Raw genomic sequence first — 23242 nt, forward strand, 5'->3', positions numbered from 1 at the left:
ACATCTAAATCTACTTGTTCATCCTATACAGTAGTGAAAATCGGTAAAAAGAAGGTTTCCTAGGACAGTGGTGTACAATGTCTGATCCATAAGTATGTCGAGTTCATTATGAAGGTTGTAGACACACCTAGGACGTAAACAACAACGGAATTATGTGCTTTCTTTCATTGCACAAGTGACAAATAAGACTGTTTCATGTCTTGGTTGAAAATTGTTTTAAAGGCACTCACTGTCCTGGTTTTATTACAGTGTTAATGCTTTGTTCAACCTCATTCCTTCCGAATTAGCTCAAAAATTCACTTCCACATTGACTTCGTTATGGTTTGTAGTTCTTGCACTGAAACTGTCGCCCAATCCCCGTGTACTTCACTTTTCAGCTCACATACGGCCTTAAATGGCCTCCCGTTGCAATTAATACGCCTTCCAAGTATTCCCAAAGGTTTTCCACAGGATTCATATCAGGGCTATGTGCAGACCAGGGGAAGAAATAGATATATTTATCTTCAGGCCACTTTAGGTTGTAGCAGAAACATGAACATATGTACTCTCTTGTTGAAACATTAGACTTTCATTCCCTAGGTCGTCTTGTATTCTAATGACTTCTGTCTATTGCATCTTAGTCTACAAGTTAGAGTTCACTGCAATGTTCAGTCAAGCGCTGCGTGATTAATCTTTACCGCAGGAGGCTGCCCAGATCATAACATTTCCACTACCAAACTTACTGCTTATTCTTGCCTTCTGCTCTGTTATCAGATCATACCAACAACACTCAAATCCATCTAACCCATCTAAATCAAACTTCTTCTCATTACTGAAGATCACTTTATCCCATGCTGAAGTCCAAAACGTATGTTTTTGAGCATACTACTATCTATCCTGTTTATGTTTGGGTATTAGAGAAAGTTTCTGAAGTCGTTTCTTGAATACAAGATTTTTCAGCTGACAAAATATGTCGTACATGTGTGACAGTTCCTGACAACTGAAAATCAGCAGCAAGTTGAGAAGACTGACAGTTTGTGGGCCTTTCCTTGCGCGAAAATAACGGTTTCGATACTTCTGATAATCTTCTGCTTTGACCACATTTTCCGTTCTGTTCATATTGAGCGCCCAACTCAAATGGCTCTGAGCACTATGGGACCTAACATCTATGGTCATCAGCCCCCTAGAACTTAGAACTACATAAACCTAACTAACCTAAGGACAGCACACAACACCCAGTCATCACAAGGCAGAAAAAAATCCCTGAACCCGCCGGGAATCGAACCCGGGAACCCGGGCGTAGGAAGCGAGAACGCTACCGCACGACCACGAGCTGAGGACTACGTTTCCATCTCATAATAGCAGTATTCCGTGTGACAACGCCACAATTATGGCTGATGTACACAATACGTACTGTTGCTAATAGTGTGTGTTTCGTGTGTGCAGGAGACGTACGTACACACACACAAAAGTCACAAAGCGCCGACTGTCTTTCTACCGAGTCCCACCCTCTACTACCGGAATAGTTGTTGTTGTAACGTAGCTACAGCCACTATTGCCAATGTTCATCTATGAAACTGGATTCGATAAGCAACCTGAGCTGTCAGTAAACGGAAACTAACCTGCTTAGGACTGTATGCATGGAGTATGAGTGTCAGTTTCACTGTAATTTAAGCCCTCAACAGATCGTTCATTAAGACCTTAAAACCAACATTTGGCTACGCTATGTGACTGCGTTTTTAAACAAGAATTTACAACTGATACATTATCTGACTTGCACTAGGGAATTTACTTGGCTCGAGTACACGACACGCTGTGTTGTGTCAGTGTCTCTGTTTCGCCGCAAGTGTTGCTCTCACCTCTTTATATGACTGCCTTTTCCCTTGTGGTTTACAGCAATGCGCAGCATCTTGCAGTAGCAGCGGCTAAAGCTTATTGTTAATAAGAATGGATTTAATAAAAAGGAGTATGCTTGGTTCCTCTTACCTACTAAATAACTTTTGAGAAGGAATTTCATTAATTAAGTCTATTTAAAACTTCAAAATCGTCATGAACGAGTATTAATAAAGACAGGGACAAATGACTTATGTATCAATAATGGTGGGGTGCTAGATTAACAAATTATCACAATTTCAAAGTCACATTAAAATTTGGTTAACAAAGCATATTATTTAGATGTGGAGAATAATTACCATTATTTGGAGTATAAGGAGGCTTATTTCACAGACAAGCAAAACATGGGATTATTGCAGACTCGTACTAACAATCAAGAGCCTAACCCTGCATTAGCTTTTGCGCTATGCTTGCGAATTTTACCTTGAATTCCATCCTCAAGCGTAGTTAAACCACCTAGATCTCACCTGGCTATATAAATCAAATCATGGCTTGAGTGTGGTTAAGATCTGCCATCACCGACGCGAGGGCAGCGTGACACGTCTTCTGTCACCGAGTTCTCGACCGACCCTACTCTTCCACTCAAGCAAACGGATCTCGTCTCACAACAATGCTTACAATCTCGCTCCCCTTTTCACCCTCAGATTGATACTATCGATATGTAAGTGCTTACACACTGCAAAGAATAGCGTAAGTTGGGTATATTGTTTTATGTAGTAGAGAGTTCTGACTCACTGCTTACAATGCCTTGTTATACAGGGGGCCCTATTTATCCCGACCACCCTACATAACTGTTTGTCCAAATTACAAAATGTTTCAAGCAAATGTTTTTTAACCGTGAGGGGGACGTCGATCAGCATTATTGCCTTCGTTGTACCTTCGTTTTTTAGAAAGATGTGAACAGCGGTACGACTTTTTTAAATTGCACATTGTATTTTTTATCCGTTAATTCATTTCCTCCGCTAAAGACCTATTCAAAAATGTAAAACAGTGCACCATTCACCGAAACACAACTTTATTAGTTACATAACACAACACAAACTCTGAGCCCGGGATCAAAAACTCGTCCACTTGCTAGAGTTGTCAGAAACCAAAGGAAAACGAAGTAAAAACATAACACAAAATTGACTTTGACTCTACTGTACCATTACCCAGGAGTAGAACATTCAAAGGTGCTCAAAGTGGTGACCCTGGACAGCGATACACTGGTCCACTCGTTGAATGAAAGAATTATTTATTGCTTCCAATGTTGTCTGCTGAAGCGAATTAGAAGCAAGCACAATACGTTCCTGCATGCCCTTTGGAGTTCTTGAAATATCGCGTTAAAACATGGCTTAAATGGATCCCTAAACCAAAGAGTCCAGAGGACTTAAATCAGGAGACCTAGCAGGCCAGGTAACTGTTCCCCTCGCTCAATCCATCCGTCAGGAACCTTCGGTTCAGAACACGACGTTCATGCGAGATATTATGTGCTGGACATCCATCGTGTTGATACCACATAACCCTTGTGGTTCTTAGCGGCACTTTATCCAGAAGAGGAGGAAGAATTCGTTTGTGGAAGTTGGCATACCCTGCGCCGTTTAGACTACCATTGATAAAAAATAAGGGCCAATAATTGTGGTACAAAGCATGCCACACCAGAAGTTAACTCTCCTTTGACGCTGGGGTGCCACCTGTCTAAGTCATCGTTGGTTGTCGCTGGACCAATAATGCATGTTCCTTGTATTTAGCTGTCCTTTGTTTGACAAGGAACATTCATCGATAAATAGAACACTGGATAAGATGTTCGGTTTGCCAAGAATTTGCTGCTGTGTCCACTGACAGAACTGTACACGATTCTGGAAATCATTCCCATGCAATTCTTGATATAGGTGTACATAGTAAGGATGTAACTGGTGACGTGTAAGAATACCATGTACACTGGTTTTAGGAATGCCAATCTCGTGTTCAAGCTGTCGTGTGCTCACATGTGAATTCATAGCAACGGAAGCGAGAGCAGTGACATCGACAGCTTCGCTGTGCAAGTGCTGCGGCGATTACGTTTAATATTATTTGCAACTAACGTAGAGTAGGCACGTTTTGTATGTTGAAGATGATTGACAGTACGGAAGACTACTCTCGTGTCGTTCTTGGTGAATGATTGACCAATCTGCGCTTTTGTATGCGTTTGGCGATAATTTCAGTCAGTTGTTGTTGTTGTGGTCTCCAGTCCTGAGACTTGTTTGATGCAGCTCTCCATGCTACCCTATCCTCTGCAAGCTTCTTCATCTCCCAGTACTTACTGCATGCTACATCCATCGGAATCTGCTTAGTGTATTCATCTCTTTGTCTCCCTCTACGATTTTTACCCTCCACGCTGCCCTCCAATGCTAAATTTGTGATCCCTTGATGCCTCAGAAAATCTCCTACCAACCGCTCCCTTCTTCTTGTCAAGTTGTGCCACAAACTCCTCTTCTCCCCAACTCTACTCAGTACCTTCTCATTAGTGATCTATCCATCTAATCTTCAGCACTCTTCTGTAGCACCACATTTCGAAACCTTCTATTCTCTGCTTGTCCAAACTATTTATCGTCCACGTTTCACTTCCATACATGGCTACACTCCATACAAACACTTTCAGAAACGACTTTCTAACACCCTTGCCATTGCCAGTCTACATTTTATATCCTCTCTACTTCGACCATCATCAGTTATTTTGCTCCCCAAATAACAGAGCTCCTTTGCTACTTTAAGTGTCTCATTTCCTAATCTAATTCCCTCAGCATCAACCGACCTAATTCGACTATATTCCATTATCGTCATTTGGCTTTTGTTGATGTTCATCTTATATCCTCCTTTCAAGACACTGTCCATTCCGTTCAACTGCTCTTCCAAGTCCTTTGCCGTCTGTTACAGAATTACAATGTCATCGGCGAACCTCAAAGTTTTTGTTTCTTCGCCATGGATTTTAATACCTACTCCGAATTTTTCTTTTGTTTCCTTCACTGCTTGCTCTCCTTTTCGTGCCCCTCTACTCTTACAACTGCCATCTGGATTCTGTACAAATTGTAAATAGCCTTTCGCTCCCTGTATTTTACCCCTGCCTCGCATGCTAGAAATGTAGGTTTGCCTTTCCTTAATCTATTTTCTAAGGTAAGTCGTAGGGTCAGTATTGCCTCACGTGTTGCAATATTTCTACTGAATCCAAACTGATCTTCCCCGAGGTCGGCTTCTACTAGTTTTTCCATTCGTCTGTAAAGGATTCGCGTTAGTATACTGCAGCTGTGACTTATTAAACTGATAGTTCGGTAATTTTCACATCTGTCAACACCTGCTTTCTTTGGGATTGGAATCTTTATATTCTTCTTGAAGTCTGAGGGTATTTCGCCTGTCTCATACATCCTGCTCACCAGCACTGGCTCTCCCAAGGCTGTCAGGAGTTCTAATGGAATGTTGTCAACTCCCGGGGCCTTGTTTGTACTCAGGTCTTTCCGTGCTCTGTCAAACTCTTCATCTATATCTACATCTACATGCATACTCGACAAGCCACCTCACGGTATGTGGCGGAGGGTACCTTGAGTACCTCTATCGGTTCCCCTTCTATTCCAGTCTCGTATTGTTCGTGGAAAGAAGGATTGTCGGTATGCTTCTGTGTGAGCTCTTATCTCTCTAATTTTATCCTCATGGTCTCTTCGCGAGATATACGTATGAGGGAGCAATATACTGCTTGACTCTTCGGTGAAGGTATGTTCTCGAAACTTTAACAAAAGACCATACCGAGCTACTGAGCGTCTCTCCTGCAGAGTCTTCCACTGGAGTTTATCTGTCATCTCCGTTACGCTTTCGCGATTACTAAATGATCCTGTAACGAAGCGCGCTGCTCTCCGTTGGATCTTCTCTATGTCTTCTCTCAAGCCTATCTGGTACGGATCCCACACTGCTGAGCAGTATTCAAGCAGTGGGCGAACAAGCGTACTGTAACCTACTTCCTTTGTTTTCGGATTGCATTTCTTTAGGATTCTTCCAATGAATCTCAGTCTGGCATCTGTTTTACCGACGATCAACTTTATTTGATCATTCCATTTTAAATCACTCCTAATGCTTACTCCCAGATAATTTATGGAATTAACTGCTTCCAGTTGCTGACCTGCTACTTTGTAGCTAAATGATAAGGGATCAATCTTTCTATGTATTCGCAGCACATTACTCTTGTCTAAATTGAGATTCAATTACCATTCCCTGTACCATGCGTCAATTCGCTGCAGATCCTCTTGCATTTCAGTACAATTTTCCATTGTTACAACCTCTCGATACACCACAGCATCATCTGCAAAAAGCCTCAGTGAACTTCCGATGTCATCCACAAGGTCATTTATGTATATTGTGAATAGCAACGGTCCTATGACACTCCCCTGGTGCACACCTGAAATCACTCTTACTTCGGAAGACTTCTCTCCATTGAGAATGACATGCTGCGTTCTGTTTTCTATGAACTCTTCAATCCACACAATTCGTCTGATTGTCCATATGCTCTTACTTTGTTCATTAAACGACTGTGGGGAACTGTGTCAAACGCCTTGCGGAAGTCAAGAAACACTGCATCTACCTTTGAACCCGTCTCTATGATCCCTGAGTCTCGTGGACGAATAGCGGAAGCTGGGTTTCACACGACCGTCTCTTTCGAAACCCATGCTGATTCCTACAGAGTAGATTTCTAGTCTCCAGAAAAATCATTATACTCGAACATAATACGTGTTCCAAAATTCTACAACTGATCGACGTTAGAGATTTAGGTCTATAGTTTTGCACATCTGTTCGACGTCCCTTCTTGAAAACTAGGGTAGCCTGTGCCCTTTTCCAATCCTTTGGAACGCTACGCTCTTACAGAGACCTACGGTACACCGCTGCAAGAAGGGGGGCAAATTCCTTCGCGTACTGTGTGTAAAATCAAAGTGGTATCCCATCAGGTCCTGCGGCCTTTCCTCTTTTGAGCGATTTTGATTGTTTATCTATCCCTCTGTCGTCTATTTCGATACCTACCATTTTGTCATCTGTGCGACAGTCTAGAGAAGGAACTAGAGTGCAGTCTTCCTCTGTGAAACATCTTTGGAAAAGGCACTTAGTATTTCTGCCTTTAGTCAGTCTTCCTGTGTTTCAGTACCATTTTGGTCACAGGGTGTCTGGACATTTTGTTTTGATCCACGTACCGCTTTGACGTAAGACCAAAATTTCTTAGTATTTCCTGCCAAGTCAGTACATCGAACTTTACTTTCGAATTCATTGAACGCCTCTCGCATAGCCCTCCTCACACTACATTTCGCGTCGCGTAATTTTGGTTTGTCTCTTCACGCAGTATCGTATCTGCCATTTCATCTTCGACTACATTCTCTTCCCTTTTCAGTGAGTAAGTTGCTTTAAAAGAAACTCTTCAGACCGTGAAACGTAGCATGTTCTGCTAGCGGCTCAGCCTGTCCTCACGGCAGATTATACACACACATGCGCACACAGAGGACAGCCACGGCGCCAGTTTCTCGCGCGATGCCCTGTTCGCTGGCGCCGGTCGCGCCGCCGCACGCAAACTTCGCAGTCGGCGGCGATAATTCAGGGCTCGTACTTTGTGTGCTGTGGTGCGGCGCGGCGCAGCGCGGCGCGGCGTCGCGTGGCACAGCGGCGCTTCGCAGTTCATCTGCCTCGCTATTCATCTCGCTGCACACAATGGCCACCCCCGCGGGGTGCCTTTTTTTTTCGCCCTGCTCTGCCACACCCTCCACCCACCCCTTTCCGTCGCAGCGCTGAAGAAGATGGTCCGCACTCCGCTAACAAGCTCAGTGTGGCGCGGCCCACCTAACTCGGTTCGCCAGGTGTGTGTGCGCCGACTCAAAGCTGCTAACCTGGCGTCCACTCTCGTTAATTTGGTCTGCTCGCGCCATTCTACGTGACCGCCTCATGATGCCACTGCTCCCGGCGTGACCTCGGCTCGTTATTAAATTGCTGTTATGAAATACGTTCCGTCCCAAAAAAAAAAAAAAAAAAAAAATATTATTAACTATTTACACGAGCGGGTAAACAACATTCCCGGCATAATTTTCAATACATATACACTGAGCAAGTATTAGCAAAACATTTTATAAAATATGTTCAAGCAAATTAAAAGTAAATTAAATAGTAAAACAAAAGAAAAACTGACACAAAAACCTTTAAAAAGTAATGTGCATTGCTCCTTATCTTAACATAATAGTAATGTTTTGAGGCAAGCTTCATTGCGTCGTGGACCGCTAAGAAAAAAAGAAAGAAAATAATTAAGAGCAGCTATCCCTTCTAAAAAGTATACCCTCATTATAGCAGGATATAACCCTCCCCTATTTGGCGTCATCTTCTTCAGTCTTGCGCGCCACGCATCCGTACCTCAGAATATTTACTTACACTACTGGCTATTAAACTTGCTACACCAAGAAGAAATGCAGCTGACAAACGGATATTCATTGGACAAACATATTATACTAGTACTGACATGTGATTACATTTTCACGCAATTTGGCGGCATAGACACTGAGGAATCAGTACCCAGTTCATCACGAGAGTGACTGGCGTATTGTGACGAGCCAGTTACTCGCCCACCATTGACCAGACGTTTTCAATTGGTGAGAGATCCGGAGAATGTGCTGGCCAGGACAGCAGTCGAACATTGTCTGTATGCAGATAGGCCCGTACAGGACAGGAATCGAATGCAGGGTAGAGCCACGGGTCATAACTCACCTGAAACGCAACGTCCACTGTCCAAAGTGCAGTCAATGCGAACAAGACGTGACCGAGACATGTAACCAATGGCACCCCATACCATCACGCCGGGTGAAACGCCAGTATGGCGATGACGAATACACGCTTCCAACGTGGGTTCACCGCGATGTCGCCAAACACGGATGCGACGTCATGATGCTGTAAACAGAACCTGGATTCATCCGAGAAAATGACATTTTGCCATTCTTGCACCCAGGTTCGTCGTTAAGTACGGCGCCAACCTTGTGTGAATGCTCAGTAAAGCTAATCCTAGCATATCACAGAATCGTCTTCCTGTCGGTTAAATTTCGCGTCCGTAGCACGTCATCTTCGGGGTGTAGCAATTTTAAAGGCCAGTAGTGTATCATATAAAACATGAGAACCAACCCGTCTTTCATTAGCCTTTTTTATTAAAGATTAGAGTTACTTATTAATCGTATATCCGATCTGCAGGCCGGCCGGAGTGGCCGAGCGGTTCTACGAGCTTCAGTTGGAACCGCAGGACCGCTACGGACGCAGGTTCGAATCCTGCCTCGGGCATGCATGTGTGTTATGTTCTTAGGGTAGTTAGGTTTAAGTACCTCTAAGTTCTAGGGGAGTGGGGACCTCCCATAGTGCTCAGAGCCATCTGAGCCGATTTGCACATAAGTACCTACGGACTTAGTTTCATGCGCTACTCTGTCTTACGAGGCGTATGTCCCACAGTGGTTTGACGACAGCGTACCAACTCATGCAGCATTATCCCGTGGTAGCGAATCGCGCGGTACGTGGTATGCGACGTGCGGGGCGTGAGCAAATGTGCCGACGCGAACGGTTAGTCTCGTGTGGGCAGGCGCCGTTATTTTACGGTTGTGTCTATGTTGCGAATTTTTCTGATAAATTTATGAAGACTACTTAGACTCAACTATCTGTTGCTGTTGTTTTGATATTTACCTACGCCGCTGGGTAGCTTAACAGTCCGTCGTCGTACCACAAGTGGCCCATCGTCACCATCCGACCGCCGTGTCATCCTCGGATGAGGATACCAATAGGAGGGGCGTGTATTCAGCGCGCCACTCTCCCGGTCGTTATGGTGGTTTTCTTTGATCAGACCCGCCACTATTTGCTCAAGTAGCTCCTTAACTGGCATCACGAGACTAAGTGCACCGCGAAAAGCGGCAACAGCGCATAGTGGCCCGGATGGTCACCCATCCAAGTGCCGGCCACTACCGACAGCGCTTAACTTCTATTATCTGACGGGAACCGGTATATCCACTGCGGCAAGGCCGTTGCTTGTCTAGGTAGCTTACTTGTATTTATATTCATACTGTATCACTTTTAGATGCATTCTGTTTTTATTTTATATATTTATCGTTCAGATTTTTGTGTCAAGACTTTTTAAATTTTTTATTTAAGTTTTATTGCATGCTTTTTAAACTTTGTATTTTACTAGTAGACATTAAATGATCGACATTCTATCCCCAGCACAAGACAAATACTTTCCGTCGTGAAAGACGAATTTGTAAGGTGAGATCTTTTTTTTTTACACTACGGCTTACATAATTTAAGTAACATAAGCAAGTCGCGATAATTCTAAATCAAGTCGGAAGAACGTGGGCTACCATAGCGCTATCTTGTAATAGGCTGCCTGAACTATTTGGAGAAAATCGTTTGATTTAATACGGAACTGTAGACCTCATAAAAAATGATAAGAAATTATGCGAGAGGATCTGTTTATCTTTTGCAGTTGAGTCAATCTCTCTTTTTCTGCTTTGAGGTGCTGAAACGGGCTACTTCAAAAGACAAAAATCAACATCGTTTGTCAACGGCAAAAGATAAACATATGTTCTCGCGAACTCTTATTTAGATCTGCTATCTGGTACTACGGGACTTGACGTAACTTTAACGTATTACGCTGCGTAAGTCAAGGCAGCACGCTGGCGGAAAATGTTTTTACTTAATTTATCTGATGAACTTCAAACGACTGAAAGAGAGGGAGAGGGAGAGAAAATGAACTGGACTAAATTAGAACATTTCGTTTGGGAGCTACGATGCCACTCACATACACACACACATTCTAAACTTACAACACCCCTCTGTTCTCGTCTGTGTTAAAAAGAGAGAGAGAGAGATAGATAGACATACACTATCTGGTCAAAAGTAACCGCACACACTATGTAGTGTAGGACCGGTCACATGATGCCACTGGACGGAGTCGCTCCAAGATACAAGGGCGCACGAAGTATTTTACTGTCATTAGAGAACCAGTAGTCACAGAATGGACGGTCAGCAGACCTCAGTGTCGTGAAACGTGGACCAGTCGTTGGTTGTCCCTCAGGCCGCCCCACACAACTAGTGGTGATGTGATCGTAAAATGCTCGTCGGAAGACCCGTACCTATAGCCTGAAAGTTGCACGAGTCACAACAGTGCCCAAGAAAGGAAATACGAGTAATCCGCTAAGTTAATGACCTTTATCGCTAACTTCGATTTGCAGAAGGATTTTGTAATATGTACTGTTGTGGATTACTTCGAAGAAAACGATAAATTGACAAACAGCCAACGAAGATTGAAAAAACATCGTTCTAGTGAAACTCAAATACCTCTTTTTTCAGTGGTATAGACAAGTATGTTATGTTGACTCCATGTTGTTACATTTCCAGAAGGTTTTTAACACCGTTCTTCGCAAGCGACTTCTAACCAAATTGCATGTCTATGAAGCACCATGTCACGCGTGCGACTAAATTCGTGATTTCCTGCCAGAAACGTCACAGTTCGTAGTAACTGACGCAGAGTCATCGAGTTAAACAGAAGTTGGCCTAATATCAACCATTCCCCTAGGAAGTGTTGTAGGCCCTCTGCTATTCGTAACCTACATAAACGATTTAGGGTGCAATCAGAGCAGCCCTCTAACATTGCTTGCAGATGATGCTGTGAATTACTGTCTTTTAAAGCCATCAGATGATCAAAATGAATTACAAAACGGTAAGCCATCTGTATGGTCTGACAAGTGGCAGTTGACTCTAAATAATGAAATGTTTAAACTCATCCTCTTGTGTGCTAAAAGGAATCCGCTAAATTTCGGCCTCGGGATACAACACACAACTCTAAAGGTTGTTAATTCAGCTAACTGCTTATGAATTATAATGACGAATAACATAAAATGGAACGATTACATAGAAAATGTTTTGGGGAAAGCTCACCAGAGATTGCGATTTATAGACAGAACACTTATAACATGAAGTAGTTGTACTAAGGAGACTGCCTACACTGCGCTTGTCCGCCCTCTTTTAGAGTGTTACTGCGCGGTTTGGGATCCGCATCAGATAACAATGACGGAGGACATCGAAAAGAAGCGCAGCCTCGTTTTGCCTTACCGCAAAACAGGGGAGAGGGTGTCAGGGTAATGATACGAGAATTAAGATTTCAATGCGACAGGATCTTCTCAACGCCGGCAGCTGTGACCGAGCGGTTCTAGGCAGCCACGTGTGCTGTACTTGAGTTCCAGTGCAGCACTCGCGGCTGCCGCATCGTGGTCGCGAAGTGGGGCCGTGGCAGTTCCAGATACGTTTTATGGTCTGACGATAAATTATGGATTTGTAGTTTTAGCTTGACGATGTCCACTGTGGACAAACGGTAGTTACTGTTTTTCAGAAGACGGTTGGGTTATCCCGACTGAAAACTAGGTAAATTCTAGGCAAATGGTGCAAATGGGGCTGTTAATTATTAAAATTAAAATTAATACTTTTGTGAATATCATAGTTATATTATGATTATTTCAGCTCCTTGTCTCTTTTAGAGGTGGAAATGCGTGTCTTTACCTTACAAAGGGAGTTTTATTTCTTTACCATGCAACCAACTAAATTTATTGAAAAATGCTTTGTGAGATGCTTGCGTATCTCTCACTTCCAATTAAGAAGAAGATAACCGTCACGAAGTATGGAAAGTAAACAGCGGCTGGTTATGATTAAAGTGAGCTACTCGCAGAGATACAGAGTGGGCTGTAATTATCGTATGACTACGAAACTTGGTAGATATTTTAAGTCACTATGCAGATCCGATTTACTCTGGATAAAAGTTAGTTCCAGCTTTGGCCACCAAGTGAAAATCCTGTGCTATGAGTACAAGGAAAACGCACAGTAATGTTTCCATATGTAATCGATTAGGAAGTTTCCATATGTAATCGATTAGGAACGGTACGTTGGTAGAAAGCGTCAAAAAATATGGGTAAAGCATAATATTGATATTATTATTAACTGCTGCTTACACAGTTTGTGCAGTGTGATCCGACGTCGGCAAGTTGCTGTACAGCGCCACATCTGCAACTCGTGGCATAATTGGAACTATTTATTTTTCAAGCATGAAACTGTTGTTCATTTACGCATTAGCATATCTACTGAGTTTCTCTGTCATACGATAATTACAGCCATACTGGAAATCAGTGAGTAGCTGATTTTCAGTTATAACCACCCTACAAGTCTGACATCAGGAATACCGACAGACACCCTGTCGCATGAACTCAATGACTGCTATAAAATTATATCGAGGGTGAAACATGATCTCTCTCTGTCACTGCCACACTCGGCTCACCTTCAGCTGAGCTACCTTGTTTTTAATCAGTGGTCCGTGACGTAATTATTACATCATTAGAGTGTGTGTACTTTATAACGACGTAGTGCCTATTAATTTGCTTCGTGTAACGTTAGTTCACACTGAAGGCGAATTAACTGTGTGACTCAGTGCATCGTAATAGCATGGGCAGACCCTCACCAATAATTCCTTCGGGACGCATGCAAATTAAACGTTAATGATTAATTGATGAATTAATGAGAGGAATGTGAGGACGGTTGTGTTGAAAACGCAAAAAGTTATTATACAAGTGTCAAAATGAAATTTCAGTGGAATTTTACTCTCATAGAAATCTAACTATAATATTTAATCTGGGAAAAGAAATATGGAAGCACTTCCCTTAGGCAATGTGTTTGAAGTGTGTATGATGTTGTCGTACTGATGCTTTAATTATTTAATAGTAATTAACATATCGTGTCACATAAGGAGGGAGCTATTAGACTCTCACTGCTTGGATGTTCTAATCAACTGAGATACACTATGAGATCGAAAGTATCCCGACAACCCCAAAAACATACGTTTTTCATATTAGGTGCATTGAACTGCCACCTACTGCCAGGTACTCCATATAAGCGACCTCAGTATTCATTAGACATCATGAGAGAGCAGAATGGGGCGCCCCGCGGAACTAACGGACTTCGAACGTGGTCAGATGGTTGGGCGTCACTTGAGTCATACGTCTGTACGCGAGATTATCACACTCCTAAACATCCCTAGGTACACTTTCCAATGTGATAGTGGAGTGGAAGAGTGAAGGGACACTTACAGCACAAAAGCGTACAGGCCGACCTCATATGTTGACTGACAGAGACCGCCAACAGTTGAAGAGGTTCAAATGGCTCTGAGCACAATGGGACTCAACTGCTGTGGTCGTTAGTCCCCTAGAACTTAGAACTACTTAAACCTAACTAACCTAAGGACATCACACACATCCATGCCCGAGTCAGGATTCGACCTGCGACCGTAGCATTCGCACGGTTCCGGACTGCGCGCCTAGAACCGCGAGACCACCGCGGCCGGCAGTTGAAGAGGTTCGTAAAGTGTAGTAGGCAGACATCTATCCAGAGCATCTCAGAGAAGTACCAAAGTGCATCAGGATCCACTGCAAGTACTATGACAGTTAGGCGGGAGGTGAGAAAACTTGGATTTCATGTTCGAGTGGCTGCTCATAAGCCACACATCACGCTGGTAAATGTCAAACGAAGCCTCGCTTGGTGCAAGGAGCGAAAACATTGGATGACTGAACAGTGGAAAAACGTTGTGTGGCGTGACGAATCACGGTACACAATGTGGAGATGATGGCAGGGTGCACAGGGTGTGGCAAATTCCTGGCGAACGTCATCTGCCAGCGTGTGCAGTGCTCAGCATGGTTCAAATGGCTCTAAGCACTATGGGACTTAAAATCTAAGGTCATCAGTCCTCTAGACTTAGAAATACTTAAACCGAACCTACCTAAGGACATCACCCACATCCATGCCCGAGGCATGCTTCGAACCAGCGACCGTAGCAGCAGCGCGGTTCTGGACTGAAGCGCCTAGAACCGCTCGGCCACAGCGGCCGGTGTGTGTAGTGCCAACAATAAAATTCGGAGGCGTTGGTGTTCTGGAGTGGTCGTGTTTTTCATGGAGGGTGCTTGTACCCTTTCTTGTATTACGTGGCACTATCACAGCACAGGCCTACATTGATGTTTTAAGCACCTTCTTGCTTCCCCCTACTGAAGAGCAATTCGGGAATGGCGATTGCATCTTTCAACACGATCGAGCAACTGTTCATAACGCACGGCGTGTGGCACAGTGGTTGCCCGACAATAACATCACTGCAATGGAGTGGACTGATAAGGTAAGGAATGAGGAGGTTCTACGCAGAATCGGAGAGGAAAGGAATATGTGGAAAACATTGATAAGGAGAAGAGACAGGATGATAGGACATCTGCTAAGACATGAGGGAATGACTTCCATGGTACTAGAGGGAGCTGTAGAGGGCAAAAACTGTAGAGGAAGACAGAGATTGGAATACGTCAAGTAAATAATTGAGGACGTAGGTTGCAAGTGCTACACTGAGATGAAGAGGTTAGCACAGGAAAGGAATTCGTGGCGGGCCGCATCAAACCAGTCAGTAGACTGATGACCAAAGAAAATGGTGTGGCCTGCCCAGAATCCTGACCTGAATGCTATGGAACACCTTTGGGATGTTTTGGAACGTCGACTTCGTGCCAGGCCTCACCGACCGACGCCGATACCTCTCATTGCAGCACTTCGTGAAGAATGAGCTGCTATTTCCGAAAAAACCTTCCACCACCTGATTGAAAGTATACCTGCGAGATTGGAAGCTGTCATCAAGGCTAAGGGAGGGCCAACACAATATCGATTTTGAGCATTACCGTTGTAGGGCGCCCCGAACATGCATATCATTTTCAGTCAGGTGTCGGATACTTTTTATCACATAGTGTAGTTTAGTTACCTCAGTATTCTATTTTTAAAAATTGTCTGAAGACATGTGGTATATTACGTTGTAAGATGTTTGATTTACTTAAGTCATCGACGCTATATCAGACTTGATCCATTATCTTACAGTCATTTAGCGTGCGTTATGACTGTCGATAAATGTTAGCTATATTAGCTACAGTATTGAAAAACCGAGGAAAACATGTATGCCTTGTTCACATGTGATGGGGGTGAAGATTGGTCGAGCCACAACTGCACCTCCAACGTCTCGACTGTTTCTAAGGGGAATTTTCTGTTTAAATAAATGAGCGATACTGAAAGGATAAAGCAATGTGAGGGTATCGTCACGGAGAGCGTTCCCTACTGCAGCAGTCGTTGCAGCCACCAAATTCTTCCCGTCTTCGCAGTACCGACAAACAAATGAGCCAATCTCGTGTCTTCTCTCCCATCCGGCGTCTTCACTGGTGTGTAGAATATCTCCTAAATTCCGCACTGAATTATTTCAAACAGGCTGCATGCCGCACTGCCTCGCGTTCACTTTGCCTCTTTTTGTTTTCCTTGTACCTCCGCAGTCTTCGTCGTTTTCCTCAGAAACAGAATGCATCCTGCGGCAGCTGCAAAAGAGGGCTTTGAACCCGGCAGGCAGATCGGCAACAGGCGGCGACAGGGAGTGGTACGGGGGGGGGGGGGGGGGGGGGTGGAGGGGTGGAGGTGGAGGCGGTGGCCGCCATTAAGGTTTTATGCGACCCTGAACTGAACTGCCGGGCCCTTCCAGACGTCGCCCGCGCAGAAAGGACGGACCCTTCCGCCGACGACACGTCGCCCGGCGCTGCCCGGAATGTCGGATGAGGTGGAGAAATCTGAGACGGGCAAAGCACTCGCAGAAAGGGGCCAAGCGCGATAGTCCGTCCTCCACTTGCGAGAACCTCTGGGGGAAAAGCCTTACGCCACGTGTGTTCCACGAATAGCAAACAGGTGAAAAGTTAAACTGTCGGCAACATGACAGCTTGTTTCAGCTCTGCACTTCTTTACTTACTGTTGAAATATTTGATATGCTTAAACCCATGCCCGATGTTTAGAGAGAAGACCACTCTTTCTCTGTTTTAAAAGCATTTGATACCGCCAACCCTGACATACTGTTCAGAAAAATGCGACAGCCAAAATTATCAGACAGTAAGTTGGAGTATTTTGGTAACTGCTTAAAAACAGACCAGCAACGTATTGTCTGTTGAAATTAGAAGTGGGTCTGGCAGCATCTTCTCTCAAGAGTGGCACTCGGATCTGTTCTGGGCCCACTACTGTTTTTCTCGTATGGCGACGAACTCTTGTCGGTTCTCTCAAATGGTTCAAATGGCTCTGAGCACTATGGGACTTAACATCTCAGGAACCGCGCGACCGCTACGGTCGCAGGTTCGAATCCTGCCTCGTGTATGGATGTGTGTGATGTCCTTAGGTTTAAGTAGTTCTAAGTTCTAGTGGACTGATGACCAGAGATGTTAAGTCCCATAGTGCTCAGAGCCATTTGAACCATTTTTTTGAGATCCAAATTCTTCATACGACTGCCTCGTATTCTCCTCGACGATCTTCCAATACATTAACAAAAAATACGGTGAAGAACTTCGGTGTAACTTGGAATAAACATCTCAGCTGGGTAGAAAATGCTATCGTCACATGCAGGGCGTGTGTGTGTGATGCCCTTAGGTTAGTTAGGTTTAAGTAATTCTAAGTTCTAGTGGACTGATGACCACAGATGTTAAGTCCCATAGTGCTCAGAGCCATTTGAACCATTTTTTTGAGATCTAAATTCTTCATACGACTGCCTCGTATTCTCCTCGACGATCTTCCAATACCTTAACAAAAAATACGGTGAAGAACTTCGGTTTGACTTGGGATAAACATCTCAGCTGGGTACAAAATGCTATCGTCACATGCAGGACGACTTCCGCTTGACTCTATACACTTAAAGAGTATCGGAACATACACTCAGTTGATAGAAATCACGGGATGGCGATATGCACGTATGCAGATGGCAGCAATGTCGCGTACACAAGATATAAGAGGGCAGTGCACTGGCGAAGCTGTCACTGGTACTTAGGTGAAGCATGTGAAAAGTGTCCGACGCGATTATGGCCACACGACGCGATATAACGGACTTTGAGCGTGTAATGGAAGTTGGAGCGAGAAGCATGGGACATTCTATTGCAGAGATCGTTGGGGAATTTGATATACTGGCATCGAATGTTTTACAGCGTGTCGGAAATACCAGGTTTCTGGAATTCACTCACATTACGAACTATGCAATGGCTGGTGGCCTTCACTTAACAAGGGAGAGAAGGAGCATACGCCTAGAGTTGTCGGTGCTAACAGACCAGCAACACTGCGAGAAATAACCGTAGAAATCAGTGTTATATAGATACGACGAACGGCGTTACTACAGTGCGGCGAAATTTGGCGTTAATGTGCTATGACAGCAATGACAGGAATGTCTGCCTTGGCCAATAGCACGACGTCGCTTTCGACGCCTCTCCTGGTCTTGTGATAATATCGGTAGACTCTAGGTGACTGGAAAACAGTGACCTCGTTTGATGAAACCAAATTTCAGTTGATAAGAGCTAATGGTAGGGTTCGAGAGTGATGCACATCCCGCAAAACCATAGACGTATGTTGTCAACGAGGCACCATGCAAGATGGTGGTGACCCCATCATGGTGTGGCCTATGTTTACATGAAATGGATTGGGTCTTCTGGTCAAACTGAGACGACCACGGACTGGAAATGGCCATGGTCGCCTACTTGGAGACCATTTGCAGACAGGTAAGTTGATACATATTTCCAAAGAACGATGAAATTTGTATGGATGACAATGTGCAATTACACCAGACCGCAATTGTTTGTGACAGGTTTGAAGAACATTCTGGATAGTTCGAACGAATGATTTGACCACCCAGATCGCCCGACACGGGATGTAATCTAGAGGTCAGGTCGTACACAAAATTCTGCACCGACAACCATTTCGCAATTATGCACTGCTATAGAGGCAGCATGGGTTAATTTTCCTGCAAGGCACTTCCAGTAGTTTGTTGAGTCTTGATACGTCTCATAGCGGCTCTGCCAAATGATGTCCGAGATGTAATTATGAGATATCCCATGTCTTTCTTCACATCAGTCTATGTCAACAGACTGGAAATGTAAACTTGTGGAGTCACTCGTTCCCCTGAACTTTCACTTTTGGGAAGTAATCCAACAAGACAAGAGAGGCAATACTGCAGATTTAGAACAAACCGTGACTGAATAGTGCTGGCCGCAGTGGCCCAGCAGTTCTAGGCGCTTCAGTCCGGCAGTCACAAGCATTGTATGGACTCGTTGCAGGTGATATGAGTGTAATTGTTGTTCGCTGGGTCCTCGCCTTACTCTAGTAGGTGCAGCGCCCGTTTCACGTGCAATATGACGAGTACTTATAGGGGGATCCGCAGCATCAGGTCGCGGCACCACCTCTTCCAAACCATGTGTGCGAACGGTCCTCACGTTGCCATGTCGCTTGGTTTTTACTTTCGAGGCAACCAGTCTCTCGCATTCGTCGATCGAGAGAAATGAACACTCTTCGTGACAAATGATGCCTGTTAGGAGATGGTTCCCTGTCCTGCCTTTCAGCTGGGAGAACATTGTTATGTACTTCCCTACTCACAAGGTGCATGTCAATGAGTTCTGCGGAAATATACCAGTACTGCTGCATCGTATTGTACTGTACGTCTCTGAATAGCACTGAGTAATGAATGGGTCTATCGTTGAGTCATGTGACTTAATGTCATGGGACAATGTAAATATGATACAACAGAGTCACCTTATGGACAAGTAAAGTAAAAAAAAAGTACGATCATGTTTTGCTAGAAATCAGGTTCTTTCTCCTTCTTTCCTTGCAGGAAATGAAGAATGTACATGTAAATGAACAGCACAGTTCGTTTAAACGTGTATGTATGTTAGATGTGAATAAACTGGAGGAAAATAATGCTAGACAAAGCGGTACACAAGTTCCCTTCCATATCTCCTTATATTGGCTCCTCCGACCTCAGATTCCCTCCCTCAAATTGTTCCTGGTGTCAGTATAGAATCCACTGTTTTCCGCGTTCCCCGGCCATCCGGTGGCATTCCCGAGTAAGTTTCATCCCGAGAGTAACAGTGTTAAGTGAGTGGCATACGGAATCAGCAAAAAAGAACTGACGTCTGTCTCTAATAGGCAGTTATATATTGTGCTGTTAACACTTATACTTGCACGTATTGGAGGAACTAAAAATTCAGGATAAGGATAAATTTCTTGCTAAAGTAATTTTACCACGAATTTATAACTGGCTTTACGTAATAATTTCTATACCTCATTCATGTTTTCAAAACTAGTACGTTAACTAAATTTGCCTTCACGCTGTGCACAGGTTTCATTAGATTTTTGCGACTCGTAGAGTGGACGAGATAAAATTGCACCTTAAGATAGGCAACTTACCTTACGTCAACTACGCTAGATGTGGATGGTATAAGTTTTGTTGGCTGTCTTAATGTACAAGAAACATTCTCCAGGACGGGTCTATTTTAACCACCTGATGTAAGTCTGGGGTAAATATGTTACTTGGAAGTCAGCTAGCTTGGAATAACCTCCAGTACAAAGCACCTCGTTCTGGGTACGGACCTAGAGTGAGAGGTTCATTATAGATTTTGGGGTGTGTTTCATTTCATAGCCGTCTCTACATGTTTTCGACAGTCAAAGATATGTACAGAATGATTCACAAGTCCTCGTGACATCGCCTGCAGCGCCTTTCCTGGGCTCGTGGTCATATCGGTTGGGTCCTAGACGACTGGGAAACCGTTGCCTGGTCAGTTGAGTCCCGACTTCAGTTGGTAAGAGCTGATGGTAGGGATGGAATGCGGCGAAGACCCCACGAAGCCTTAAACCCATTAGACCCAAGTTGTCAGCAAGGTAGTGTTTAAGATGGTGGTAGCTCCAAAATGGAGTAGACTGTGTTCGCATGGAATTGTTTGGGTTCTCTGCTGAAACTGAACGGATAGTTGACGGGAAGTTATTAGTTGGGTTACTTGGGGACCATTTCCAGCTATTCATGGACTTGCGTGATCCAAAACAACGGTGGACATGCGGTTGACATTGGGCCACAATTATTCGCGATTGGTTTGGATAACATTCAGGACAGTCCGAGAGGGTGACACGTCCGCCCACATCGCCCGCAAAGAATCCCATAGCATATTTATGGGACGTAATCGAAATGTCAGTTCGTGCACAAAAACCTGGGCCTACGGTACATTCGCACTTATGGATGGCTGTAGAGTCAGCATGGCTCAGTATTTCTGCAGAGGAATTCCGAAGATTTGTTGAGTCCTTGGCACGTCGAGTTGCTGTTCTGCGCTGGAAAAAGGAAGGTCCGGCACGATGTTAGGAAGTATCTCATGACTTCTGTCGCCTCGGTATATTCAAAGACAGTTTTGTAAAATTAGCTTTCATCACCAGGGTTATAATTAAACGATGCCTGTAAGGCCAAATGCGTAAGAAAATGGTCTAGATAAACATAAAAACGGTAATATTTTAATTAATTCCGTGTGTTGCATTACGCATGCCACACAAATACTTCTGTACTGATATGCCTTGTTTGAATGGTCTATTTTGCTGCAGCTCACTACAACGTTTTGCAACTGTTCTGTTGACACTTCCGTTCTGAGAAGCCGTGGTCGATTCATGGAAGTATATAACAATGTTTTAGTCCTAATTCACATAGGATATTTGGAGAGGTGAAACAGTGGCATCTGAGCCCAAAAGTCATCACAGAAGTAAATACTGGTCGAGAACTCGTACCGTATCATTGTCGTAGTTATCTCACCAGAGATCGAATTTGCTTCAGATTTATGAGAACAATTAATTTATTATAGGAATTGTACCTGAATATGGAAACTGGCCTTGTGACGGCAATTGTGATACGAATGAATTAAGCTGCATTGGGTGACAGCCAGATTATTTTCACGGTGTCTGTCAATACGTATTTTAAGTGATGATTAACGATACTGACTTGTAATTAATTGTTTTAAGAAAACACATTCGTCGCCTGTCACAGAGTTCACAACATTATTTGAGCAGCGGGATCAACGGCAGCACTGGTAGGTAGACAGTAAAGAATGCCGCGCCAAATGGAAGGTGAAGTGAAGCGTTTTGTTTCACAAGTGCCATCCTGAGAGCCCATCACACTCAAGGGCCCTTCCCATCCCATCCGACACAGTGCGAGCGTTAAAAGAGGGGAACGAGGCGGGAATTGCTGGGTCCCATCCTGCCGCTGGAGACGGGTTTCTCCAGCGAGCAACTGGAAAGCTTACGGCTGACGGGAAGTGGCACATTACTGGACAACGCCTATATATTCCAAATATGACGAATAGAGTAATGTCCATCTACACAAAAAAACTTATGCTGTGTGCGTTACCGTTATTCAGAACTGAATGTCGTCAGAATTAGCCGTTTCAAAAATTAATCAGTTGCTTGATGAAAATAAACACACGTTTATTTCGCTAGACACATTTACTTCGTAAAGAAACGACATTGCCGTTGAGAACTTAGATTTAGCACGACGAAGTTCACTTTGCTCATCCACAATGCCCAAAAAGCATATATACCTGACAACCTCGTCGATATTGCATTTATTAATTTCTGGAAGCTGTTACATACAGTTTCAACCAGCTGCCTCATGATCAAAATACCAGCATACGGAATATCAGATCCGCCATGTGATTGTAATGAAGAGTACAGAAGCACAGAATACAGCATGTTATTCATAATGAAGAGGAATCGGAAGAGTAAAAGTAATTTCGGGCATACCCCGTGGCAGTGTTATAAAACAATTACTGCTCACCGTATGCACAAATAAGCTAGGAGATAACGTCAGAAGCTCCGTGAGACCGTTGTCGGCTGATGTTGTTGTACACAGAGGCACGATCCCGTCAGGAAATTGCTGGGAAATGCTGGAAAACCTGCAGAGGACGTGAGCTTGGCACAAAGTTGGCAGTTGCCATCAACATAAAATAATGCATCGTGCTGATCATAATTAGGCGGAACGCTCCTTTATTGTACTATCACAGGAATGAGGTTCACTGACTGAAAGCAGTCACATTCATTAACTATCTACGATTACGGCGACGGAGTGATATAAACTGAAACGACAACATTTAATGTATCGTAGGAAGAGCACATGACCGACTGAGGCTCATTAGTAGGATCCTTGGGAGGCGTTCTCCTCCCATAAAGGAATTGTCTTACAGAACACTTATTTGTCCCGTACGTGACTATTTCTCGACAGTCTTGGGTCCTTACGAGACGAGATTGACAAATGAAATGGAGATGATCCCACGAAGAGCAGGACTCTACGTCGCAGGTTGGTCTATTATGTTCGACAGCATATCGGAGGTGATCGACTTCAGCGGCAGACCTGCAAGAGAAGACTTATAAACCAGGATATAATTTGCGGTTAAAAGAGTCGAGCAATACATTTCTTCCAGCATTATACTCGTATATTACGTGAAAAGAC

This window comes from Schistocerca gregaria, chromosome 4 (assembly GCF_023897955.1).
Source record: "Schistocerca gregaria isolate iqSchGreg1 chromosome 4, iqSchGreg1.2, whole genome shotgun sequence".
NCBI lineage: Eukaryota > Metazoa > Arthropoda > Insecta > Orthoptera > Acrididae > Schistocerca > Schistocerca gregaria.